The following is a 19,297-nucleotide window of genomic DNA, read 5'->3' on the forward strand; positions in this document are numbered from 1 at the left end:
TATAAGACATTACAATACTTTACTGTGAATCAGTGTGTGAGTGTATATAGAATAAAGCAGTATAGATGATGAGTGGATGAGTGAGTAAGTAAGTAATTTACTGTTATGATCGTGTAGGTGTGTATGTGTTTGTGCCCGGCGATGGATTGGCACTTGTCCTCCGCTCATACTCCGCCAAGTCTCCTGGGTCAGGCTCCAGGCCACCCAACCCAACACAAAGGTGTATAGTGGTGCTTTATGGGGCAACCATGGCAGTAATAAAGAAGAATATAAGAAAATAATTCAAGTAAGAAAATCGAAGGATGGTTTTCCCAATTTCTCTGTAGCAAGCTACATTATTGGCCTTAAATAACTCAAAAAGAATAATATGCCCCGTGTGGCACACTGGTAAAGTGCTTATCATCTGGCAATTCGTAGTTCGTAGACGGAGGGATGCTAATTCAATTCCCAGGTAATGCTGTAGTCTTCTGCAGCCGGGGGCCTTGAGGAAGCCAACTGGCCAAGCTCTCTCACAAGGTTGAAATGGGAGCGGAACGAGCGGATAGCACTGTCCTCCAGAGTGTGTTACATGTAAGCGAGTAGTTCGAAAAGATGCAGTCGACTTCTATCACGTGGTTCGAAGGAAATACGTGAAAGATGTTTGGCCCTCCCTGACTGGTAGTAGCCTAAATGTGGGGTGGGGGGGTCCTGGTGACAGGAAATTGGGAAAATAAAGAATAATATGGAATGACTAACATCTTAAACATAAGGAACTAACATTTAACACAACTTTAATTGTAAAAAAAAAAAAAAAGTATGGTTCCTTAATAAATACAAAACCCTAAACAGTGGCAGATCTCTTTGATATAAGTGAAATAAAATATGTAATGTTGTGCTGTTATAAGATAATAATCAACCTTGAAGGCGGTAATAAACCAAGTGTTAGGTTTGGTTTATTTAAGTTTTGTTTCTTTCCTTATACGCGAATGCTTTGTAATGTTTTGTATTGATATGGTTCTAGTGTTGATATTGTTCTAAAGAATAAACTATTGAGAAATGCTTGTGAGAAAGAGTTTGGAAAATATTATCCAACCTGGCAACAGGTTAGTGGTTACATGCTAGGCCTGGGTTACCCTGTTTATAAAGAAAAATTCATGCAATTACTTCATTTAACAGGCCATGTTTTAGTAAAGTAATTGCTTGCATGAAGGCAGTGAAAGCTTTATGAGTTTAAAACATGTATACTGTACAATAGTGGCTATACAGTAGCACAATATAACATGCCTCTATCTTATTGATTACCTAAATAACAAGATGGGTGTCATGATGACACAGTGGGCGGCATCCCTGTGTCACAGCATTGACGCTCCTGAATTGTACAGTAATCTCACGTGTTCACATGTTTTACATGTTCTTTAGATTCACATAGGCTTTATCCCACCTCATACATCCCACACAGGTATGTGGACTGGCTACAGTCTTTAACCACGCTTCATTTCTTCATATTTTGTTTCCAAAGAGCCAGAACGTTTGCATTTCCATTTCATTTTCATGGTGCCTTGAGGCTCCCAGTATCCTTCCTTTATTAACATTATTCAAAGTTTCTAACCTAATTTTGTACTAATGTTCTTAGTTGTTTTCTTCGCTTGATGCAGCCCAATAATTTGACCCATCTGAAACTGTAATTTTTTTTTTTTAACCAGGCAGTGTAGGTTTCTTCATGCTTGGCATAGTTTGGTTTTCTCAAATTTCTTAATACAAAAGTGGTGATACGTATTCATATCTGGAACTTACTGGTATGTCCACATTTCTGACAATGGTGAAATCACATAAATGGGTTATATTTGTGAAAATTATTGCATTAAATCTTAATACGGACTATAAACATAGACACTACTTTGTGTGACTCATTTAAACCACAACAACATATACCAGAGAAGCAGTTATTGACTTTGTATTACTTAAATTAGAATTCACATTGCTAGTACTTTATCAACTAAAAAATAATAGAAAAAAATAATTGTGTATCCTGTGTATGTTTACTATATATACTATAACTGTGCATTTGTATAATCATTTTTTTTACTTTTAAAATGTATTTATTTACTTGTAATAAATAAATCAGAATGCTCATCTCTGCACCTGTCAGTGTCAACGCATTCAGTAAAGTAATTAGGTGCATACACAAATGAAAACATATGGATGCTCAAAATAAAAATGCTAAGTCTTCTCTTGCGTCCTCTATTTATTTGGTGCATTATTCATTTCAGTCAGTGAGACACTGTTGATTTGAATAAACTGAAGAACAAAGGGCCTTAGCTCTAAATACCATTCTTTAAAATTCTTTTTTAAGCCTTCAAAATAATGCCACTAATGCCAGATGGTTGTTGGTATGACCAAATGTCAGTATAAAATTCCACAAGGGACTTAAACAGACATGTTTTTTTGAAGTGATCCTGTAAAAAGATGGTATTGTTTGTCTCTCTGGACAATGGGTGGGGATTTTCTCATTTGCTTTAATTAAAATCTTTAAACATGAGACACTTTTTATAGAGCACTATTGTCAAGACATGTGTTAGTTTTGTATACTTTTATACCATACCAGATCACGTCATAATTGTGTATACGTGTTTGCAGATAAATGTATTTTATTCTTGAGACTAAATGCCTTTTTAAGACCAATCTATTTAACATGTAAAAAAAAACACTGACGAACCATTCCAAACATTTCCTTAAATATGAAAAGATGACCAATGTAGAAGGCAACAAAGTGTAGAAGACAATTTCAGAAATCGAGAAGAAAACAAGAAGTAATTTCTGTAAATTTGACAGTAAAAATCACAAATTTTTACTAATTTTGACATACAGTTTTTGTTTGTCACACAATATCATCTATAACCAAATATTTAATTTGAAAACTATATAACCTTTTAAAGAAGCTTTACATTTCGAATTGCTACTTGCCATCAAATGAGCAGTGTAGTGGAACTGTCGGTTTTTCAGAATAGTGGCCGTCAGTAGTGAAGTAAATACATTTAGTGGACTTTTGGAGAATGTTGAAGACAAGAGCAGGGACTTTTCCTCTCTGTTACTCCCATTGCAGTCACTCCAGCAATAATAGATGACAAGTACGCACCCAGGATGCGGTCTGTAAAATAGGTCATTATGCAATTTGGATGTTTTGTGTGAACACCATGTTATATACAAAACCAAGCTTTGTGGGAGAGTGTAGGGTAAGCACTGTGGTGCAGTTAGTTTTAGTAACATTTCACATCAACCGATATGATATCCTTTTTCCTCTTGCTGCTGCTATCACTAGCAATGCTTTTGCTTTATTTGGAAGTTATAATGGTGACTATGGTTTTATATATATATATATATATATATATATATATATATATATATAGAGAGAGAGAGAGAGAGAGAGAGAGAGAGAGAGATACTGTTGCAACACTTGAAAGATGCAAGGACGATCTGCGTACAAGAAACATGATATATACAGTACATGCCGTGCAGGGGAAACTGATGCATTGATTTGTCTGTTTTTTTATACTATTACTGTAATGTTATAAGTCTTGACTCAATATCAAGAAACAATCAAAGCATATGTTTGATATACATATGTTTTTTAAACCTTAATTTTATTGATACTACATTGCATGCTTAAATAACCACAAACACAACTGCAGGCTGATTTATTCATCTATTAACCTATAGGAGATGGAGTTATAGTGTTTTCCAAAATTACACAAAATTATTTTAAATCAATTTGGCTTTTTTTTTTTTTTTTTTGCATTTTTACAAAAACTTAATATAAATATATCTTTATGTAAAAACACTTGAAATTTAAATTAAAATTAAATAGCTTTTAACATTTAACAGATACAAACACAGATTTGTGTATTTTGCACTATATAAATAAAAGAAAGGTTTTGTCTGTACATTAATCAGAACTTGCACTTTCAATCATATCTTTATGTTTCAAACAATGGAGGACCCGAAACCAGTCCTAAAAATGTGTCCTTCTGTACGGTAAGTCTTTCTGTATGTCTGTCCAACCAGATTTTGTCTCAGCAACATGGCTGGACAGAATTTAATGAAACTTTGGCAGGATTTGGTATTTGCCAGAAGTTAAACCTGCACCATAAATGAAATCAAAATGTTGAATAGAAGGGAAGTTATGAGCAGTTTTGTGCCAGATTACAAATCAGAAGTTTGACAACGTACTGCGCATACAGTACATCAAACTGTGGGTGTGTCTTAAATTGTTCCCACCTCCAAGCCTCCTACATCATGACATGGGAAGCCTCAAACTCAAGCAGTCCATTTCAGAGATTTACCATTTCAGCCCTGTTTACTCCTTCACTAGTAAGCACCTCTCCCTGTTTTCACCCAAAAGTGATTTTATTTGGAGCATATTTCAGAATTATGCTTTGTTTAATGTCTTATCAGTTAATGACAAACAAAAGAAGAAAAGCAAATGGTGTCATATCAGTGTCTGAAATGTGCCCTAGCATGCCTCTCTACTTGTTTGTTTTTCTCTCAGACTACTCTCTCAGCTTGCAACAAACAGTTTAACTGCTAACACTGCAGATGTGATTTTTGTACAGTCATGTTCCATTGTTTATTGCCATGCATTACAGTGGGTTTGAGACAGCTGCATAAGCAAATGCATCTAGCTGTATCTACTATTCCTCCTCATCTGGCTAATCCAGATGTAAATGGAGCATCTGGCCATTCCAGCAGAAAGTCAATGACACATACTGAATACATGAGCTTGGATTTTTTTTTTATTATTATTATCAAGAAATACTTTTTTGTACAAACAAAATATACAAAACAAATGATGATTTGCATTAGCCATTTCTGATAGGACTCACTGTTTTTGCGCAAAGATTCAAGTTGTCATATACTGTATGTGCTTTTTAACTTTGCAAGTAACCCCAGACATGTCTCAGGATGTCTGCAATGATTTACCCTTCTCAAACAGGGCTTGTGATGCTTTGCCAGAAACCACCAAGATTGATTAGAACAGGTCTGTGGCTTCAAAGTTAAACTCTACTGTACCCCTTTATCTCTGAGTAAAGGGATTTTATTTTCCTACTGACCTGTGCCTCTGTCAGTGACATGGTGACAGTACTGCAAAACTGCTGTTTATGAATGTTCCCATACTCTGTACGAGTCACAGTGGGAGGCCATGGACCATGAGAACGCTAAAGCAGATAAGAGCTCAATGGCTGGATTGAGTTTCAAGCCAGTAAACTAGAGACCTGTCCCTTTCACAGACTCATGACATACACACATACTCACACACTCACACACGCACACACACACACACACACACACACACACCAAAAAAAAAAAAAAGAAACAGCTCTTTCTAGCCATACCCATGAATTAAAGAAAGAAATCAAATTTAGATTTAGCAAATGTGATCTGTCCTAGTACTATACTTATAATACACAGTATATTTATTATAACTGCATAATGATTTGGTCCAACCAGGCAGGAAAACAATCATATTCATCATGCACTTAGAATATAAAGACATTATGCACATAGACTCTTTAAATGAAAGGATGAAATATGTAAAAAATATGTATAAAATGTATAAAATGTTTTTTCCACACAGCGATTGAGTAATTGATTAAATATTTCTGTCACGTTTCTCGCGTGTTAAATCTTTTAGGCACCACTTATACAGTACTGCACAAAAGTCTTAAGCCAGCTGTCTTTTTTATGTACTACATTCCATTGAACTATATAGATTAAATTAAAGAAATGGGAACAAATGTTTTTTCTGTGAGAGGCTACAAAGTGCCTAATGATACAATTTTAAAAAAATGGGCAGCAACCTCATTTCCTCTCTCATCTGTTCCAATCACTCAGCATTCAGCATCACCACTATGGAATCACCGACCTGATCATTTGTCACCGATTCATGCCGTACTTTATATGTTTTTTTATCCTTGAATGATTCATAGGTTACTATGAATTGGGTTTAACAAACAAAAACAACTAGCCAAGTACAGGGGCTGGACGGAAAATGAGATTTGCCTAAAATGAGAACCAAAAACAGCTTCCTGGAAGCCTGGAGAAATATTCCTCAAACAATATTAAAAATACAAGAAAGTCTAGTTCTGTAAAAGATATAAAATGTGAAGGTTTCAGGGGTGGCTCAAGACTTTTGGACAACCCTTTATGTCCAATGAATTCAAATTAGGCACAGGGGGACTGTTGTAGAAGCATCTCAAGGACCATTGATAGTGAGTTCTGCACCAGAACTCAATTGCAAAGGACTCCTTTTCTATTCCTTTATTCCTAGTATTATTTATTTCTAAATTAACAAAACACTCCAACTACATGTTTTACTCTGTCGTTGTGGTGTATTGAGTGTAGAAGGATGAGAAAAAAGGATTTGAATCTATTTTAAGAACAGTCCATCCACAAATACATAGAGAGGGGGTGTTATAGTAGGTTTGCAGTCATAAACCCCTAATTACAAAGGGGAGTGTCTGAGAGTTCAGTGGTGCAAAATCTACAGACACTCATCTACAGAGATGTGGGAAAAAATAATATGGTCAGATGGCTCATCCTCCACCATATACTGTCAACAAGTGAACCAGCGCATGTGTGGTGTGCACCAAGAGAACAACACAGGCCTGATATGAGTAACATGAAAAAATATATTGCTAGAAATGATCCCTATAATTATTTTCTACAATGTATTTTGTAGTGTATAAGTGATATTATTATTATTATTATTATTATTATTATTATTATTATTATTATCTTGAGATGTGTAAATATCCCAGTATATGATAAACTGCAGCTGGTTCCGATTATAAAATCAGAATTGCTCATGCAAACACTGTTAAATTATGAAATTACCATCATGATTAATAGTTAAAAATCATTTGTAAAATACTTTTTTTATTAATTTGTTATCTGTATATACAGTTTTAACCTATTCAGCTGTATTCTGACACACTAGACTAACTGACTACGTCTTCTGTCTAAGACTGTGTATTACTATTCTGGAAGTGTCTAATAAAATACTATGATGTTAATAAATTAAAATCTTTAAACATGATCATATTTCATAGGATTACATATCATCTGCTGGTGTTGGTCCACCTTGTTTCATTAAATTTATAAAAAGTCAACACAGCCATACACCAGGAGATTTTAGATCATTTCATTCTTCTGTCTGCTGACAACATTTACATGAGAGTTACAGGCCTTGCTCTGGGGCCCAACAACAGGCCTAATTAGAAATTTTTTAGTGTAAGAAGACAGGCAGATGAAATAATCCACTCATCATGTCTAGTGCCTACTGTTCTGTTCAGCAATGTTACTTTATGTGACCAAAAAATTAGGTCAGCTGACTACCTGAATATACTAAATGACCAGGTTTTTTAAACAATTAATGTTTATTAATGTTTTCCTCCCTGATTCCATGGACGTATTCCAAAATGACTATGCCAATATTTATCTGCCTCAATTTGTGAAAGAGTGGTTCAGGGAACTTGAAACCTCACTTTCACATATGGATTGGCCACCACAGACTTCAGACCTTAACCCCATTGAGAATCTTTTGGATGTGCTAGAGAAGACTTTACAGTACATAGCAGTCTGACTTTCCCAGCATCAATACAAGGTCTTGGAGATAAATGAATGCCTGGATGGAAAGAAATGTTGTGACATTGCGTAAGCTTCTCAAAACATATAAAAAATATTTTCAAATTTCATATATATTTTTTAACTATTTAATGCAACAAATTTATTTAAACGCTTTGTTTAAATTCTACATGTCAGGGTTGAAGAAAAGTACATAGTTTCTCCTCTTTCTTTAGGTAGAAAAGTAAAATTACACTGGACTTGACTGTTACTAAGCAACTCAAGTTGGAAGTAAAGTTAGCAAGTACGAGGCACCCATATGTGACAGGAGTAAATATTGATTTTGCTAACTATTTCCCACCCTCTGCATTCCTAGTTTCTTTATATACAGGAACATGGAGTTTGCCACACATTTGCAAGTGGGCATTTATCAAAGGAGTGGCTGGGTCCTGATTCTCTCTCTCTTTCTCTCTCTTTCTCTTCCCCCCACAATCACTTACAAGCTCATTCACATACCTACTAGCATACATCTGTGACTGTTTGAACTAGGTCTTATGCAAACACAATTTTTATTTTAGCCCACTGATTATATTGAAAACCCCCCTGGTAGTGAAGACTGTTTGTATTCACAGTCAACACCAGAATTACTGATGCCCTTTTAGGTCATTCTACTGTGTATTAGCTTATAGTGATTCGACATGTGACTCATTTATATGTTGTAAGTCTACTTGAAATAACCCATAATAGTGTGTTGCAATCAAAATGATTTGCAAAATGATTTAGAAATATTCACACCACCCACCTTGCTGAGGCACTTCCAAAATAGTGCAATCAATTACAATCAGAAGTTGCATTAATATTTTAATTAACTGCATTTGTGAGCAATCAAAGTGTCGTGAGATAATAATATAAATATATCTACTCCTGGATGGGTTTGGAGTTTTTAGAGAACATACCTAAATATAAATTTTTCAAGACCAATCGACTATAAAAAACAATTCCAGATTGTATTTTTGCAGAAGAAAATAATATACCAAACTGAATCCATCTTTCCTATCTCATTTTCTATACAGTGTACGGGGTCACAGGGGCCTGGAGCCTATTCTAGGAGGTTTAGGGCAACAGACAGGTTACACCCTGGACAGGGTGACAATCTATTGCAGGGGACACTCACTCACACACACACACACACACACACACACACACACACACACACACACACACACACTTGGGAAAGTTTGGGAAAGCCAATTAGCCTGATCTGCATGTCTTTAGACTGTGAGAGAAAACTGAAGGACCCAGAGGAAAACCCCGAAGCACGGTGAGAGAATGCAAACTCCATGCACACAGGCTATGAGGCAGCAATCAAATCCAATCTCTGGAGGTGCAAGATGACAGTGCCACTCACCATTAAATTCACTGTTTGAATGAATATCATTTCACAATGCAGAATTACAGTACAACTCTACCAAAAAAAAGGTCCACCAAAAGTGACCCAAAATGTTTCCCCAATTTATAGCATTAGTCAGACAAGCATCCAGGGACCAAGGGTGACCCTGAAGATGCTGAAAAGATTCACATGAGATCTACATAAGAAGGTGTTCACAGGGCAACCTTAAGTCAGACACTTCACAAACTGATCACTGAAAGAAAAGTTATATGAAATGTTATTAGGTTATATTCAAATGTTATATTAATTAACTATTGTGTTGTTATATTTATTGCGGTTTGAATTAGGGCACAACATCCATCAAGATAAATAGTGAAATATCACTTTTGGTCATTGTATTATTGTGTGGTACCATATGGACTTGCTAACACCCCTTCAGAGCTGCTCAGAATTTTGGAAAAGCAGATGTATGCAAAAAATGTAACTTTCCACGCCCCCCAAAATCATGCCCCTGGCTTATGTCCTAACCACGAATGATTTTTGAACAATCCAAGATCAGTCCTGCGACGGAATGGCCAGTCCCAAAACCCATTAAGGACTGCCAAAGATTCTCTTTGAATCAATTTAAAGTTTTACCTCCATCCCAATATCCATCACTTCACTACTAACAAATGGTCCATGTAAGCTCATCTGAATTCTCAAGCAGAATAAGGCTTTAGCACCTCGAGGAGGCTTTCATCATGGTTCCTATTTTGAAAAGTCTGGTCCCTTCATGATGGTGATTAATGCTTCACCACATAACCTTCCTTTCCCAGAAAAATGAACATACCTATGATTTCGGAAACAGAGAGGTACTGACGGTGAACTTGGGTTCACCACAGAGAAGTGGTGTCATTAGCTGGAAGAAACAGAACATCTGTTTGTCAACTACATGCTCCACATGAGCATTGACTATACTAAAACTTCCAAACAATAACACCCCCAATAAGCCATATTGGCCTGTTTTTAATCATCCTGGATCCAAAACAGATGCCCTTCCACACTACACCTTCCAGAGGGGAAACCATAGACGCATCACACCACTGCCTTGTTTTGTTCTTGTCAAAATGAGTGACATACAGCGAGAGACAGACCACAAACATGTAAAAACCAACCACAATGAGGGAAAAAATTACTTTTATTCTTTCTTGTTCATTTTTTACTAGCTCCTGGTCATCTCAGAGTGCAAAAACTTTACAAGTCTAGCTAACATCAGAATGCAGAATACTATTTTACAAGAGCTGCCACATGACCGGCACAAGATAAATTTCCCAGATCACAGTCACTGATTATTAATATATTTCACATGTTTCTATCCATATTATCAGGTGTCCAATTTCATTGTTAAATGGGGCAGGTAAGTATATATCTGCAGTGAATTTACTGTTTATTGGTAATTTTATGTTAAATTTGACATGCCAAATGTATGTTACTATTGTTAATCTCATATGCTCTTATCAATACCAGAACAGGTTTATTCTATATAGAGACACTTTGTTTGGCAGTTTTACAATTTATCATTAACCATAAACACTTTAGATTGTCTTTTGGCTGCCAGGTTTTGCTTTACAAACAACAACTACAGTTACACTGAAAAGTTAGTACACATAAAGTTTCCTTTATGATTTTATCAATCTATCACATCATTGTGGATGAATTTTGGCCTATTCTTCTTTATGAATTTGATTCAGTTTATTCACTTATGCACAGCTCTCTTAAGGTCCTGCCACAGCATTTCAAATGGGTTGAGGTCTGGACTTTGACTTGGCCATTTTACAACTTGATTATTTTCTTTTTTTTTTTCATCCATTTTAAAGAGAATTTAATAGCTGTGCTTTGTGTCATTGTACTGTTTACTTTACCTTTCATACATATGGCTTCACATTTGCCTCTAGAAATTTCTGGTATACAGAGGGGTTCATGGTCAACTCAATAACTGCAAGGTGCCCAGGTCCTGGCAGCTGAAAAACATCCCAAATCATCACACTACCACCGCCGTACTTGTCATTGGGTATGAGGTGTTTCTGCTAAAATGTTGTGCTTGATTGTCGCCAAACATGGTGCTGGACATTCAGGCCGAACAACTCCACTTTGATCTTTGTCCACAGGACATTGTTTAAAAAAAATCTTGTTTTTGGACAGAAATGGCTATGTCTTTGTAACCCTACCAAACAGACAGTACTTGTTCAGGCTTTTTCTAATTGTGCTGTCATGGACATCTAACATGCAGTGAAGCCTATAGATGTAGCTCTTGTGTTTTTTTTGTTTTTTTTTGTAAAAAAAAAAAAACTTGTACAGTCTGACCTTGGGGTAAATGTGCTGGTATGTCCACTCCTGGGAAGATTGGCGACTGTCTTGAATGCTTTTCATTTGTGCACATTCTCTCTCTCTCATTGTCTATACTGTAGCAGTTTATCCTATATACCGGTTTGTGGGGGGGCCTGGAGTCTATCCCAGGAGACTTAGGGCACGAGCTAGGGTACTCCATGCACACAGACCTGAGGTTGGAATCAAACCCAGAACCTAAAGCTGCAAGGCGAATGTGCTAACCACTAAGCCACCATGCCAAGTGGTTAGAAAACTGAACTTCAAATTGTTAGGAGATGGTTTTATAATCTTTTCCAGATTGATGTGTAGTCATTGCTTAGGTCTTTCCCTCTTGGCACCACATTACCACACATCTGAATTCTTCAGACCTGCAAACTGCCAAAACTTCTGCTTTTATAGAGCCGTGTTTTTCAACCACTGTGCCACGGTACACTAGTGTGCCGTGAGAGATCGTCAGGTGTGCCGTGGGAAATTATTCAATTTCACCTAATTGGTCTAAAACATTTTTTGAAAACCAATAAGTCTGCGAATAATATGCCATTGTCGAGTGTCTGCGCTGTCTACACCGGCAGAGTAATCATGTCATACTCTTCCATATCAGTAGATGGCAGCAAACAAAGCTATTTTAACATTGCTCCCATTTTCCACGACATACCTGTGTGAGCTGAGCTCTCAACCCTGACTGCTATAAAAACTAAAAACAGAGAGAGACTAAAGACCTATTCGGACGGGACTAGTTTTCCAAACAACGTTTGAGTAAGAATTTTATTCAGACGACGTCTGTCAATTCATACATGCATTCAGACGGGACTAACATCTTCGTGTTTATTACAGAGGTAGGAGTGTCTGTGTTTTACACGTGGGCGTTGCACAAGACCACATGTCCAGGATGCGTGGATTCTACATCCATTATTGGTGCGCAAACTTGAATACCGGCGCGCTAGAGATAGTACGGTGGTTCATGTTGACCAAAACACAAAAGAAAACGCGTTTTGGAAAAAAAAAAATCGGCAATCACAGACATTCGCACGGGATTAGATTTCTCAAAGGACCTCCGAGTTTGCTGAAAAACAGTAGGTAATTTGCTCTGGAATTTTTACAGAGGTCGTGTGAGAGAAAGACAGACATGGCAGATTCGGACGGGATTAAAATGATAAAGTACGTCTGTGAAACAGAAATTTCTCTAACGACCCCCTGTAAAACTAGTCCCGGGCTTAAGAGCTGTTGAGGAAGAGCTTTGTGAGTGTCTTTCTTTAATTCCTGCCAGCATATCAACTCTGTGTTCATCCAAACAGGCCCAAGTTTCAGGTTTGAGTAGGTAGAAATATGAAAGATTAAAAAAAAAAGACTGTTTTCATTGTGTTTATTTGATTCCTATTCAAGACACTTTGATAAGAATGACTGTATATTGTTAATATAGGCTACAGAGTTTAATTTTTTTTACAGTTTCGATTGTTGGTGTGCCTTGTGATTTTTTTTTTTTTTTTGTAAAAATGTACCTTGGCTCAAAAAAGGTTGAAAAACACTGTTATAGAGGTCTGCACACCTGCTGATGATCAGTTAATTAGTGGCTGATGATAAGCAACACCTGGCTGCAGCTTCCCCTTTTAAATCCTGTGGAAGCAGTAAGGGGGTACTTAGTATTGCCCACTTTTTCCGCTTCATGTTTGTTAAATAAGTAATACAAAAGTTGTATGTTGTTGCTTGTATGAGATTGTATTTGCCTAATACTAAGGCTTAAAATAATCAGAGGATTTTTTATAATGTTAACAAAAACACATAGAATCAAAAAAGGGGTACTAACTTTTGAACATGACTGTAAATAGAAAAGTAAGTCTGTATTAATCTGCCTCCTCCTGACCTTATCAGCCAAACTGTGGTTTTTAAAGGTATGCAATATATTCAAAGGTTAATATGAAATTATAGAAACACATGTTATAAATTGTGCTGCAATTCAGTTGTTTAATATTAGTTACTGTTGCTGGGGTTGAGTCACATTTGAAGAATTTCATTGAAAAACATGCTAAACACCATTTTTGGCAAATTATTTTCATTATTTCCTTTAAAAAGCAGATCAAATTTCTTCTTTCTGTCATGTAACCAATAAGCCAAGCCTAGTATGGAGCTAGGCAAAAATAACAGCTGCAGTAAATGGACATGAAGAAAAACCAAAATGAGAAAGACCTACAGTGTATGGCCGCTATTGCCAGTTTCCTCAGCACTCATGAACTTCTATTATAAGTAGCAGTCACCAACTATCAAAGCATTTGAGTGCTAACGATGCATTGCTAATAATGCCTATTGTTGATGATGCTTTGTAAAATCACTTTTTTTTTGCATCAATCTTTGCATTATTCAGGTAAAGTCCAAAACTTTTCACATTGGTTACAATCTGCTGGTAGTATAACAAAAACACGAAAAGCATAAATTTACTATATTATTTATTAAAAGGCAACCAACATGGTACTAAATTGCATTTTTTTCCCAAATGGAAATGCAAGCTGAATTGTTAATTTTGACAAAGCTATGGCGGGTTGATTTGTAGCATTCTCCAAAAAAAAAAATCATACTGATGATCAAAACAAATTTGATGTAATATTTTGGATTTTTAACTTTTTATTTTGTTACTTTTAAGCACTATTACTGCTGGGTAGTAGTAAAACATTCTGCATGTTGTCCTTTGCAGGCTTTGTAAGCCAAACTTAGGCACTTACAACTTTTTTTTTTATTAAATGTAACCTCACACAAAGTAGCAATTTGAGGAAAGCATTCTTAAAACAAGCCTGCATACACAGACAAGGTGCAGACATTTAGTTTTGTTCAGCAGATTTTTAAATATACAAGTGACTGAATAAATCTAAGTGCAGCCTATTATCATCATCTGATTTAAGCATTTCTGTACCTGCCTATGATATAAAAAGTCACCAGCATTTATTGTGCATGGATGAGGGAAGCAACAACCTTCAGTAATGGAGCATCAAAAAGAGGTTTACTTGCCTTGAAAACTAAGCATAATTGATGGGCATGGGAAAGTTTAGGTGCATGTGGCCTTTGTGTTTATGTCTGAGTTTTTTCAAGAGAAGCAGATCACAGGGTGGTAAGGAAGACTCTAAGAATTAGCCTGGAATTAGGTTCCTTAAACACCTAAATACATGTTAAATGAAGGGAAAAAAAAACAAAAGCTAACCCAGAACTTAAACATCTCGTGTCTAATGTTCTTTCAACTCACTGAACCAATGCAGAAAACTTAAGGTGTCTTAACTAAGTCAGAAAGGCCAGTGCTTACTGTCTTGTATTTGTGTTCTTATTCTGATGGGATGGAAAAGGCAGCATTTACTTTTCAATAGTAATGTTTTCCTGTCTGTGTTTTTGCTTTGGTACATGCCATCATGACCTAAGTGACAACTGCACAGGCAACATTTTAACAAGTAATTTCACAGAGAGAGAGAGAGAGAGTATTTAAGGTGTTCATCTTCAATTAGACTAGATGAGAATATGACTTCATTGTCAACGTGGATGACAATGACATTTGCAGACCTGTCAATAAAATGCTTTTTCAAACAAGTGCTTTGAGGCTTTGACTTGGTTTTTGACTCACCATATGCATGATGATTTCACCGATCTGTTTCAGTTTGCATGACGTTGTAGAGGATTTATAAACAATTAGACCACATTCATGTGTGAAAGTCATTATGTACTGCATAAGCTCAGACTTCATAGCCACAGACTTACATTTGTTTCTGTTGAGCAACTAAGGATCTCTCTCTCTCTCTCTCTCTCTCTCTCTCTCTCTCGGTTTGTTGGATTAACAGATGATCATGCTGTACCAGAAGTTGTAATGTATACTTATAAATTTAGAGCAATTTGCACAAGCTAGCTTAAATAAATACTTATTTAGAATTTAGTTTGTTTCAGTGGCAGCATCTTTGAATTAAATTTTGGACTAATGGGATTCTATCAATTACGTATATTATAATTTGTAAAAATTCTTGGTGAGTTCTTATAGTAAAAATCAGTCTGAATTCCTTTATATATATTTATTTACAAATTTAAATAATAATTTAGATTTAAATATTACACAAAGATAACTTGAGTAAATACAAAATGCAGTTTCTAATTTGATGATTTAAAAAAAGAAAGGGGGGGAAGCTGCCCAAACCTACCTGGCCTAATGTGATAAAGTAATTGTCCTCTTTGCTAAATACTGTAATAATTGAACTGTAAGCAAGATTTTATTTGGAAAGCTGCGTTAAATTTCACTTGCCACACCCAGCCCTGATTAAAGCCAGACCTGTTGATTCAAGAAATCACTTACATAGAACCTGTCTGACAAACTCAAGCATGCTAAAAGATCTCACATCATGACACGATTTAAAGAAACAGAGGAGAAACAAAGTTTCAATTGACATCTTTATAACTGACATATATTTAATTGACGTATCTCAGTCTGGAATGGGTTACAAAGCCATTTTAAGGCTTTGGACTCCAGCGAACCATGGTGAGAGTCATTATCCACAAATGGAGCAAACTTGGAAAATTGGTGAACTTTCCAAGGACTGGCCAGTCTCCCAAAATTACTCCAAGAGCAAACAACGACTCATCCAGGAGCTCATAAAAGAACCCAGAACAACATCTAAAGAACTGCAGGCCTCACTTGCTTAATTTAAGGTTAAGAAAGAGACTTAAATTAATCTCATCTCACATTTGCCACAAAAACGTCTTGATTATCCTCAAGCCTTTTGGGCAGATATTCTGTGGACCAATGAGAAAAGTTAAATTTTTTGAAAGGTGTGCATCCCACTACATCTGGCATAAAACTAACATAGCATGTCATAAAAAGAACATCATACCAACAATGGTGCTGGTAGTGTGATAGTCTGGGGCAGCTTTGCAGCTTCAGGCTGAGGACAACTTGTCCAAGAATTCTGAGCTCTACCAGAAAATCGTAAAGCACAATGTCCAGCTATCAGTTTGTGACCATAAGCTCAAGGTCACTTGGGTTATGCAGCAGGACAATGATCGGAAACATACCAGCAAGTTCACCCCTGAATGGCAAAAAAAAAAACTGTCCTTTTAGTGTCCTAGTCAGATTTTCAATCTGATTGAGATCCTTAAACAGGCCATTTATACTCAAAAACCCTTCAGTGTAGCTAAATTTGAACAATTCTGCGTAGAAGAGTGGGCCAAAATTCCTCCAAAGCGATGTGAAAGATTTGCAAATGCAACACCGTTTTCGCAAACGCTTGATTTCAGTTGTTGCCACCAAGTGTGGCACAACGGTTTATTAGTTTAGGTTAGAACATCTTTTTTTTCCTTGATAAAAGGAATAAATATTTTAAAACTGCATTTTGTTTTTATTCGTATTATCTTTGTGCAATATAAAAATTTGTGTGACAGATATCCCAAAAGAATACATAAAAATCAGAACGGTTCAAATACTTTTTCACGGCTTTGTGTGTGTGTAAAGAAAAAGGGATGAGAGTAGAGCTTTAGACATGCTATATTATGGTCAGATGTCCTCATTCCTTTCACAGGATTTATTTGCTTTTGGTCAAAATGCACTCTTTGGCCTTGGTCAGGCCCACTTTTGCACTTGGGAGTGGCAGAACAGGAAAGGATTAAATCTTTTTCATTGACCAAATTCTGGTCCTGACTTGAATGTTTTCCCATAAATCAAATAAAACCATCATCTCTGTTTTTCTGAAATATGACAGAACATTGATATACCCCTACATAAAACTGCAAATGAAAGAAAAAACAAAGATACATATACAGACTTTTACAAGATTTTTTTTTTACATTTAATATATTTTTAATGTAACACCAGTAACTTATAGATGTTTCTATCCTATTGCAGGGATAGAAAGACTTAATAAAGCTATAATAATTTATTATTATTCAATACACTATATGTTGCAGATTATTGAATAGTCATTATAATGTTTTCATTTAATTTGACTTAAAGTCAGAAAAGAGCTTATAAACACTATTAACCAGTAGAGGGCACTGTTCGCTAAGATTCCACACTACTCTGTACAGCAGAGTACTGTTTCACACTAACATGGGCTTTTTCTACACTGGTTAATTTTAATGAGAGTAAAAATATGTAAAAGTTTATGTATATCATCAGGTTTAAACTGAATAATGTGATTACCATTTTATTCTAGTTAATACACAACTACTGAGTTGTTACACATAAAGCAAATACCTAATAAAAAATACTCTTGGAGAGTATGTCATATCAGAAATAAATAACAATTAAAAAAAATATATGTTGAGTTAAGTAAATAACATTTGCAGTTATTCAGTTTAATCTAAAGCAAATAAGCATCACAATGACATAAAAAATTACAGATATCAACCAGAGCTCAAATTCATGGAACATATGGGGAAAATATTACTGTGTTAAGGTTTACGGTGTCCAGTTATGCACATTATGCATCAAAGATTGACATAACTGCATAAATATGAAGGAAAGACTAAAATTACATGTGCAACTGTGAACAAAACTCTGCTGCACACACAATGAGTTTTGCAAAGCAGGAAGTTATAACAGGCCTGCCAAAGCCAGAGGATACAGACAGTACTGCCTAGTGTAAGCAGCACACAATCTGGACACAATGGCACTGTAAAGAAAGTTCTCATTTTATGAGGAAAAAATAGATTTTGGAATTTGTTTTATAATAAATATTTATATAGGATAATATATATTATTTATTAGTATTATTATTAGTAGTAGTAATAATATTAATAAAAGCACTATTATATGATCAGGTTTTAATATATGAATTTATTAGACGCTTATGGAATACTAATAAATTTTTTTTAGCTCGAAGTCAGTTGGTCTAGTTTGTCTGAATACAGCTGAATTTTAATTAATTAATGAATTAATTTACTCTGTGTGTGTGTGTGTGTGTGTGTGTGTGTGTGTGTGTGTGTGTGTGTGAATGAATGTGTGAATGAGAGAAAAAGGAGTATGACTTTTTCTGGGTTGACTTTGGTCTAGAAAGAGACATGCACTCCTCTGCACCAACACAAACACCCCACTGCTGATTTGAAATGAAAATATGTATACATTTGACAAAGTGAAATCAGAGGTAATGTCTTTGCATGACATTTATGATTTTATAACAGCCAAAAAATTTCAAGTCCTTTCAGGACCAGCTGCATTTTATAGTGTTTTGGGATAAACTGTATACTGCACATATCTCAATGTGATATTACCTCTTACACACTGCTAAATACATTGTAGAAGATCAGATGCCTCAAGAAGATGAGGCATCTTTTCTTACAATATATTCATTTATGTTTATATACACAGCAGCTCTGTGTTCTCTTGGTGTGCACCAAGGATTTTAATTTATTTTAAGATGAGTGTGGAACATAACAAAATGTGAACTGTACTGTATGTGTGTAAAGCCAACATTTACTGTGCATAATTTATATATACATATGCATGTGCACTATGATCACTAATATGGAGGTCAGCTTGCATATGCATTTTATTACTGATAATAGTGACTTAGTGTTCAAACTTGCACAAGTGATGCATTGGATTGCAGTGATCCAGGCAGAAGTGGCTCTCATAACTGCAATTCATGCTTGAGCATTAGAATACATTAGCCATTTCCTCTTTCGATTTACAGTGATGAGAACAATATGATTTAGACATAAGCTCTTTAAGTGTTACTGAAATAACAAGAGATCCTTTGAAGAGCTGTTGTTTACTATGTGGCTCTTTATTGCTTAATTATACTGAATAGGTAAACTTCTGTTAATTATATACACTATATTGCCAAATGTATTTGCTTGCCTGCCTTCACATGCATACATACTTGAGTAACATCCTATTCTTAATCCATCTTGGCCCACTCTTTGCCACTATAACAGCTTTAACTCTTCTGGGAAGGCTTTCCACAAGGTTTAGGAGTGTGTTTATGG

The sequence above is a fragment of the Clarias gariepinus genome, chromosome 2 (assembly GCF_024256425.1).
Source record: "Clarias gariepinus isolate MV-2021 ecotype Netherlands chromosome 2, CGAR_prim_01v2, whole genome shotgun sequence".
Taxonomy (NCBI): Eukaryota; Metazoa; Chordata; class Actinopteri; order Siluriformes; family Clariidae; genus Clarias; species Clarias gariepinus.